Consider the following 10,247-nt stretch of genomic DNA (forward strand, 5'->3'; position numbering starts at 1 on the left):
TTGGACCGCAGCTGCAACACGGAGAACCGAAACCCGAGGCCGCTGTTGGATCACCTGCTGCACTAGCTGCGCGTTGCCCTCTGTGGTTGCCGGACGCGGTCGCCCTACCTTTCCAGCACATTCATCCGTCACGTTCCCAGTCCGTTGAAATTTTTCAAACAGATCCTTTATTGTATCGCTTTTCGGTCCTTTGGTTACATTAAACCTCCGTTGAAAACTTCGCTTTGTTGCAACAACACTGTGTTCTAGGCGGTGGAATTCCAACACCAGAAAAATCCTCTGTTCTAAGGAATAAACCATGTTGTCCACAGCACACTTGCACGTTGTGAACAGCACACGCTTACAGCAGAAAGACGACATACAGAATGGCGCACCCACAGACTGCGTTGTCTTCTATATCTTTCACATCACTTGCAGCGCCATCTGTTGTTGAAAATTGTAACTACTGTAATTTCGAAAATTTGTCCTCCTGAAAATGTACTCTTGTCCCAAGCATATTGCAACAAACGGTGTATTTCTATCGCTGCTCGTTTAGTTTTTATTGCCGTTTCAAATATACCGGTCATTTTTTAAACACTCTGTAACTGCCATCTGGTTTCAGTGCAAACTGTAAGTAGCCTTTCGCTCTCTGTATCTTACCCCTGCCACCTACAGAATTTGAAAGAGAGCATTCCAAGCAAAATTTTGAAAGCTTTCTCTAAGTCTATAAATGCTAGAAATGTAGGTTGGCCTTTCCTTAATCTTTCTTCTAAGATATGTCGTTGGGTCAGTATTGCCCTTCGTGTTCCAACATTTCTACGGAATCCAAACTGATCTTCCCCGAGGTTGGCTCCCATCAGTTTTTCCATTCGTCTGTAAATAATTGTAGTTAGTATTTTGCAGCTGTGTCTTATTAAACTGATAGTTCGGTAATTTTCACATCTGTCAACATCTGCTTTCTTTGGGATTGGAATTACTATAGTCTGAGGGTATTACGCCTGTCTCATACATCTTGCTCGCCATATGGTAGAGTTTTGTAATGACTGGCTCCCCAAGGCCGTCGGTAGTTCTAATGGAATGTTGTCTACTCCGGGGGCCTTGTTTCGACTTAGGTTTTTCAGTGCTCTGTCAAACTCTTCACACAATATCATATCTCCTATTATATCTTCTTCTACATCCTCTTCCATTTCCGTAATATTGTCCTCAAGTACGTCGCCTCTGTATAGACCGTCTACATACTCTTTCCACTTTTCTGCTTTCCCTTCTTTGCTTAGAACTGGGTTTCCATCTTAGCTCTTGATATTCATACAAGTGGCTGTCTTTTCTCCAAAGGTCTTTTAAATTTTCCTGTAGGCAGTATCTATCTAACCTCTAGTGAGATAAGCCTCTACACTCTTACATTTGTCCTCTAGCCATCCCTGGTTAGCCATTTTGCACATCCTGTCGATATCATTTTTGAGACGTTTGTATATCTTTTCGCCTGCTGCATTTACTGCATTTTTATATTTTCTCCTTTCATCAATTAAATTCAGTATTTGTTCTGTTACCCAAGGGTTTCTACTAGCCCTCGTCTTTTTACCTAAGTGATCCTCTGCTGCCTTCACTATTTCATCCCTCAAAGCTACCCATTATTCTTCTAATGTATATCTTTCCCAATTCCTGTCAATTGTTGCCTTATGCTCTCCCTGAAACTCTCTACAACCTTTGGTTCTTTCAGTTTATCCAGGTTCCATCTCTTTAAATTCCCACTTTATTGCAGTTTCTTCAGTTTTAATCTACAGTTCATAACCAATAATTATGGTCAGAGTCCATATCTGCCCCTGGAAATGTCTTACAATTTGAAACCTGGTTCGTAAATCTCTGTGTTACAGTTATATAATCTGTCTAATACCTTTTAGTATCTCTAGGATTCTTCCATGTATACAACCTTCTTTCATGATTCTTAAACTAAATTTTAGCTGTGATTAAGTTATGCTATGCACAAATTTCTACCAGGCGGCTTCCTCTTTCATTTCTTAGCCCCAATCCATATTCACTTACTATTTTCCCTTCTCTCCCTTTTCCTACTCTTGAATTCCAGTCACCCATGACTATTAAATTTTCGTCTCCCTTCACTACCTGAATAATTTCTTTTATCTCATCATACATTTCATCACCTATAGCGTTTATTACATCTTAATTCTTGTTTCACACAAATGAGTTCTGAAAAAGTAGCCACTAACTGAGGTTGAGTCTCTTTGTATAACTGTATTACAAAGACACAACTATAATAATTACTGCTACTACTGTCGTAATTTTAAAAGACACAAATTCAACTGTGTTTGGCTCTTCAAAATCCATTTCTATACTGAACAGTCACATTAATGTGACCATGTGTCAGAAACCAGGATAAAGAGCAGACCGAGGTGAGACTTGCAGAAAGAGAGCCAATAACTTTCTGGAAGATACTGACAGGGATGTGGAGCCATGCAGCCTGCACTACCTTTCTTGGTTAAGGATCCATTACACAAGCAACCAGATAGAGGTGGTCTCACAGATTCTAGATTGGGTTTAAATACGGGTGGTTTGGTGCACAGGGGAGTACCGAAAACTCATCCTTGTGCTCTTAGAACTACGCAGTTAACTGCGAGCTATGTCATACGTTCCGTTGTACTGCTCGTAGATGCCAAGATGCTGAAGAAAAAGCACACTGCACGTAGGGGTAGACATGGTCCCTAAATGTAGGCGCATACTTGTGTTGATCCATTATGCCTTCCAGAATGACAAGATCATACAGAAAATGCCATGAAAACATTCTACAGATCATAACACATCCAGGGTGTGTGGTTTTAGACGTTTTCCGTTATAAACTCACACGGCTGTGGGTCTGATGGAGCATAAAACGTGGGTTTTCTGATAAGGTCACCCGTCGGCACTCAGTGTTCGTTCAGTTGCTGTACTGCCGTGCAAATTCCAGCCTTCGTCGCCGATTAGCAGCAGTCAGCGTGGCTGCTTCAGCCAGGTTCCTACTGAAGAGGCCAATACCCAGCAACATTTGCTGGACGATCGTTGTGGAAACATATTAGTTATCCCTTGGTTCACCTGGGCGGACAGTTGCCCAACAGTTGCACTTATATTCACCTATAGAGATCTTCACAACCATCGTTTTCCCTGTCATCTCCAGCCTTTGATTCTCCAACGTTACCTTGGTGCCAGTTATGGACAGCACATTTGGTCATGGACGGCATAGTTCAACCACAGCAGCACGCAAACAGTTTAGAAACTTTGCGATTTCTGAAACGCTTCCGAAAACCAACGATCGTACTATTGTGATGTCAGATAGATCTCTCCGTTTCCGCTTTATGGCAACAAAAGTGCAGTGTTTTTTGAGCCTCCCTCCCCCTCTTCCCCCCCCCCCCCCACCATCCGCCCCCTATCCCTGTCCACGACACACTTCATATACCCTCCACTGTTGGTGCTGCAACATGCCATCTGAGAATGTTCATTGCCCGTTGACGTCGAGCGTTGTATACATTAATGTAACTGAACGGTGTGGTTTTGAAATAATTACAATATTTAAAATTTAGGATTGGTCTGTTTTGAAAATGAAACCGATTGCTGTCTCAAGCGGAAGTTCGTGTTGTTATACGGATCTGCATCGTCAGACCGAAAGCGGAACAATGGAAAGAGTTTAATTTATAACTGGCGCTAATCACTCGTCTCAGCAGCTGATTGTATCGATACTCCCACTATAAGCAATGGAAGTATCTAAGAATGATTCACCTGCTAACTAGCGTAACAGTTCTGTTCTTGGTCCGCCAGAACCTTGAAAGAAAACTGAAGAAAACTGAATGAAGTTGTAAAACAGGAAATTGAGGTAGAAAGAGATAATTAGCAGCTCAACATCATGGTTTTAATGACAAGATGCACACTTACACCGTCCGCCTGTGTAACTAAGCGGCCAGCGTGACTGACTTTCATATTGGGGACCTGGGTTCGACCCCTGGTACTGCCAGGAGTTTTGTCTTCTTGGTAGGACTGGTATTGGGTGAACTCAACCTCGTGGCTCTACAACTTTACCGATTAACAGTGGTTCCATAGTCAAGAAACCAGACAACGACCAGGAGAGCAGTGTGTTAACCACATGGCACCCCGTGATGGCATTGGCGTGGGATAACATGGGTGTCAGTCAGTGGGCTGGAATGCTGAACTTCATCTTGTTTACAGTTTTATAACAAAATTACATCAGGAAAAAGGAAATTGCAAAAGGAAAGCATCGCAAAAAATTCTTTAAAATTCAATTTATGTGGTGGAGTGTTCGAAATGCCCACCTTCTAGTGCAAAACACATTTCCAGTCACTGGTGCAAAGACTTCAGGACAAACTGAAGAGACTCCTTTGTTAACATTGCACATGCTACAACAATGCCATGCTCGTGTATAGATTTCTTCTTTGAGTGTATCCGGAGAAAAAGGGTCACTGGTGTCCAATCAAGTGAATGTGCATCCCAACTGACAACGCCTTCACGTCGAGTCCAGCGACCTGGAAGGAGGTAGCTGAGCGCCCTCCTAGCCTCAAGCAAGTAGTGAACCGGAAATCCAACATTATCCAATATATTTCAAGTGGTACTTCCTCTGGGAAATCAATAGCACTTCAGTGATAAATTGTGTTCGTGTGTGTATCACCTGTTTGTCAATGTCTCTTCAGTGAGGTAAGGACATAATCTCCAAACCTTCATAATCGACTGCATCTGACTGTAAAGGCAGCTTCTAGCATAAAAAAGATTATTTGAAGAAAGAATCCATTGTCCGCGTGAATGAAGAAAGCAGGAGTCAGAGAGACCGTTTTGTGCTTTTCAAATTCCTTTATTACAGCTTTCAGTCTTGATTCATTACAAGCAGCGGCAGTGCGGTTGAAGCATCTAGTTGCCTACCACATATGTGTGGGTGATGTTCAGCAATGCTGACAAAGCACAGTGTGGACATGCAGTGGCGTAATTCCATTGCATCTGCCAGCGATGTCCTCAGACTCAGATACAAAGGCTCCAGCACTGTCCAGCTAATGATAACAGGTGACGCAGCGACCGTGCAGAATCTCTGTGTCTGGGTGTGCTGTATCCCAGCCCTCAGCTGACTCGCGGTGGCTCTGCGTCTCGTGTCGGTAGGTTGCCCTGATGCGAGGTCGAACTGTGGACCTACACAGAATTCCGGATGTCGCTTCAAGTGTCCCGGCCCTATGCTGCGATACTAACTAAGACAGGAGGGTTTTAGTACAAAAGTGTCTCAGGTGTTGAGCTTACTTGGGCTTTGCTATACCTTGTGGCAAGTATACTGAACACTTCCACGGTTGCTAGTGTGGAAAGGATTCCTCCTGTACTTAGGTGCTGCTGTGTCAGCCACCTCCACATCACACCTGATCGGCTAGCCTCACACGTGCAATGGCTTTGTCGTGTTTTGTAAGGCATAACATCCTCCTGTGGCTGGTTCTGCTGTAATACTAAAATCTACTACCTGTTGTTGTTGTGGTCTTCAGTCCTGAGATTGGTTTGATGTAGCTCTCCATGCTACTCTATCCTGTACAAGCTTCTTCATCTCCCAGTACTTACTGCAACCTACATCCTTCTGAATCTGCTTAGTGTATTCGTCTCTAGGTCTCCCTCTACGTTTCTTACCCTCTACGCTGCTCTCCAATGCTAAATTTGTGATCCCTTGATGCTTCAGAGCGTTTCCTACCAACCGGTCCCTTCTTCTTGTGAAGTTGTACCAAAAACTCCTCTTCTCCCCAATTCTATTGAATACCTCCTCATTAGTTATGTGATCTACCCATCTAATCTTCAGCATTCGTCTGTAGCACCACATTTCGAAAGCTTCTATTCCCTTCTTGTGCAAATTATTCATCGTCCATGTTTCACTTCCACACATGGCTACACTCCATACACATACTTTCAGAAATAACACTTAAATCTATACTCGATGTTAACAAATTTCTCTTCTTCAGAAACGTTTTCCTTGCCATTGCTAGTCTACATTTTATATCCTCTCTACTTCGACCATCATCAGTTATTTTGCTCCCCAAATAGCAAAACTCCTTTACTAATTTAAGTGTCTCATTTCGTAACCTAATTCCCTCAGCATCAGCCGACTTAATTCGACTACATACTTTGGTCGTTTCTGACTGGATATGGTCGGTGTGCTAAGTGACGCATCTGAACTGATGTCCACTATTCCAAGTGTCTTTAATCTGATGATGAAGTGTCACATGATGTGAATGCAAGCAGTTTTGCCGCAAAAAGTGAACAACGCTGGACTGATGTATTCCAGAGGACTCGCAGTTTTCTGGAACTAACAATCGGGTTGTGAGCAACAGCTCTCAGAACAGCTATTCGTTAGATCCACTAGGACCAGGCTCCTTACCCTCTGCGTCATACTCCAGTGACCTGTTAATAATGGATTAACTGCTAGTGGTTGTGGTCACACTCGTCTAAAATTCTGTAATTGACATCACGGCATCTTTTGCTATAAAATTATTTATCTGTAAAACCCATTACTGAAGCTTTGGTCGTGTTGCCATTATGAAGTAGAATACTGAAAAACTGTACATTAGTACACATAAAATTGTAGTAAATGTTTGACGGTTATGCTTGTCGACGGACATTCTAATGCTGGATATTTAATGTTACCTTTGTTATCGTCTTTTGATGAATCATGATTCGTGGGTTGTAAGCGTTTCCAATAATGCCATGAGGCATTTCTCCATGACCTGGTGAAACAGTCGCACCGGAATGATGTTATGCAAATAAACATCAAGTCATCACCTTTACTTAGGATAAACGACAGCGCTATAAAATACCTGTATACTGCGAGAATCCTTTTCAGTGATTGCCCATGGCGAACATACTATAAGATTTTTCATTTTTGCTGCATATATACACTGTGATTCTGTAATAAGGATTGCCAGAGTTGTAGAAGGGACCCAGAAGATACGGAACCCACATCCAGAAGTGCATTGTTTGGATGTGTGATTGAGGAAAGAAACACGATATGCACACAGCAGAGACAATGAGCTCTGACTTCTGTGTTGTAGGAACACATGGCATCGGCAGTGTCTTCGCGTTCTCTTCTATGTGCCTAAGTATGTCCTCTTCAAAATCGAGAGTGCATCGTGTCAGTGGAACACCACAGTTAAACCTCTCAGTTTGGAACGTACACGGCCGGTCGCGGTGGCCTAGCGGTTCTAGGCGCTCAGTCCGGAACCGCGCGACTGCTACGGTCGCAGGTTCGAATCCTGCCTCGGGCATGGATGTGTGTGATGTCCTTAGGTTAGTTAGGTTTAAGTAGTTCTAAGTTATAGGGGACTGATGACCACAACAGTTGAGTCCCATAGTGCTCAGAGCCATTTGGAACGTACAAATTTCTCGTAGGCGTTGTTATTGTGGGAGGAAGGTGCTAAGTGACGTCATAATTGCAACAGAGACTGACTACTGCACCATGTCGTCAGGTTGTGCGAGTAGGGTAAGGTTTCAAAGTCACTGGATCTTCAAACTTATTTTATATCCAAACGACATAGGATTCTGGACAAAAATTTATCTTCAAATACACACTACAGTTCCTAGAAGTCTGTGTAGCAGGAATTTTGAACAAGTCTTAAGAAATGTAAATATGGAAACTATAGAAACAGAGGTCCTATGTCAACAAAGGTGTTCTTTTAAAGTAGTTAATTCTATAGATAACGTAGAATTCTGAAACACGCTTGCGCTCAAAGAATATAATGCGTATCTTACAGCCAAATAAATCAGCAGTAGCTGGCCATTGTTCTGACGACGATGAAACAGACCTAAAATCCTTTAAATACAAAACAAAAGCCGAAAATTGGTCGTCCTAGAAATTTTTAGATACTGTTAGTCACAAATATATTACACCAAATCAATTAATAAATGAACAAATAATACTGCGAATACGGGTTCTCAATAATTCCGAGAGACTTTCACTCAAGCGAGTCCACCAGTTAAAGACTTCGCTGAAAAAAAGAAAAAAAAAAAAACATTTTTTTCATTTTTGTAATGCCATTACATTTGGCAACCATGCCCAGTCTTCATCACTGGCATGAAGCAAATTTGGAAGAAGCAGCCCTTTTCCTGAATTACTACAGCGCAACGATAGGGTGATTTCATTGCTTAATCTTCAAAATCGTAGCTGATGCAAACATGCAACTCCTCGCCTCCGCCCTTCCAACCATGAGAATCATATTTGAAAACTTGTGATAAAACTTACAAAGTGAAATCATTTTTACATGATACCGTTCTGAAATTCAGGTCTTTAAATCATTTCGTTATAACCAAAACAATAAAACCCCAAGATTTAGTGCAAATAACATGTGCTACCGTCTGTTTCCATAGCAGTGTCGCTTTACTCCCTAGTTGTGCTCGATACATATCGGCACAGGTCGGTAGTCTTCACGATGGTGACGTCAAATTTTCAAATGTCGCCAGCCGCAACGTTCAAAGAATTTCACTGTAGCTACTTGGTGAACGTGTATCTAGTATTAACGATTAAGCGTTTAGAGATGAATGGATATGAAGATATTCCTGGTCAATCGGGGCCACATAGAATTATAACTTGCCTAAGAGTTAGGATAAACAAATCACTATATGGCATGAGACATGGAGTTCGGTATTTAGTAAAGTATCCCTGTACAGAAGGAGTTTAGGTGGCACGAAAAGGGATTCTGAAATGTCTGCAATTATTTCTCACAGTGCAATTACATAGAAATGTATGGTCTTGTTATGTACGTCCGTTAGTGCAGCTATGACACAAAAAATGGTTGAAATGGCTCTGAACACTATGGGACTTAACCTCTAAGGTCATCAGTCCCCTAGAACGTAGAACTATGTAAACCTAACTAACCTAAGGACATCACACACATCCATGCCCGAGGCAGGATTCGAACCTGGAACCGTATCGGTCGCGCGGTTCCAGACTGTAGCGCCTAGGACCGCTCAGCCACCCCGGCCGACGCTATGACACACCGTAGGCACATTACACTCTCAGCAAGGCAGTGTCCAATTCCGTCGATCCAAAACTGTATGAGGCTAGCTCGTTCCCTATCTCTTTTCACCCCTTTCGCCACAAGATGATTGACCCGGAATCCTAATCATCACTTCTGGGACAGACTCGAGCTCTAACTAGCTTGAGCATCTTCGACGTAACAGCGTCCGATCTCTGTGAGTTTTGGATGGGTGGTAATGGATCAGGATGAGTTCAAACTGCTTTCTGTGTCCCATGTTGTCTATGTGACTACACTTAGCTGTGAACAGGAGGACGCAATGATGTTTTACTCGCTACTAGGAAAGTTATCGCTAACGTGACTGCTCACGAGTGTATATGTAAACGCTTGACAGCGTATTTATGCATTAGGTAAGTACACCAGCAGCCAGATTGGGACCTGTTGTTGCTGTGTGGTCTTCAGTCCTGAGACTGGTTTGATGCAGCTTTCCATGCTACTCTATCCTACGCAAGCTTCTTCATCTCCCAGTACCTGCTGCAACCTACATCCTTCTGAGTTTGATTGGTGTATTCATCTCTTGGTCTACCTCTACGATTTTTACCCTCCACGCTGCCCTCCAATACTAAATTGGTGATCCCTTGATGCCTCAGAACATGTATTACCTATCCATATTATATAGATAAAGCGCTATGATATTTTGCCTTTTATTCTAGTGATTGTACCTGTTGATCGGGATAACAATGTCTTGTAATAGGTAATAAACGGTTCTGTGTAGCGATCAATACATATCAATAAAATATTACTGTAACAGTGCCAAGCGCTTAAAATGGAATATTAAATTAAGACTTAATGTCTGCCGAATCAAAATCTGCTGTTTAAAGTAAGAACTGATGTTGGATACATTCGAAATGGCAGTTCCTTGACACTGGGGGTAGTAAGCAATATGATGTAAAATATCAAATTTAGAATGTATGATTCAGCATATTTTAGCGCTATAACACTTATTGTTTTATGAGAATATCTCGTGTATAAGCTCCACTATAGAGTTCTGATGGCATCATTTTTTTTCTAAACGGTGTTGCTGTATTCTGAAATGAATTTTACGTCACAATTCATAAGTTAGCCAACTTTGCTCCCTTATGATGCAGTATAAATTGAGATATATCATTAAATCATGACATATTCTATACATGCGACCGTGTGAAGCAAGATGACTTCCTGGAAGAACTTCACGAAATATGTGGACCTATTCTTGCAAAAGGTCACTATAGTCTCGTCAAATTCCTC

The sequence above is a fragment of the Schistocerca gregaria genome, chromosome 8, assembly GCF_023897955.1.
Source record: "Schistocerca gregaria isolate iqSchGreg1 chromosome 8, iqSchGreg1.2, whole genome shotgun sequence".
Lineage (NCBI taxonomy): Eukaryota > Metazoa > Arthropoda > Insecta > Orthoptera > Acrididae > Schistocerca > Schistocerca gregaria.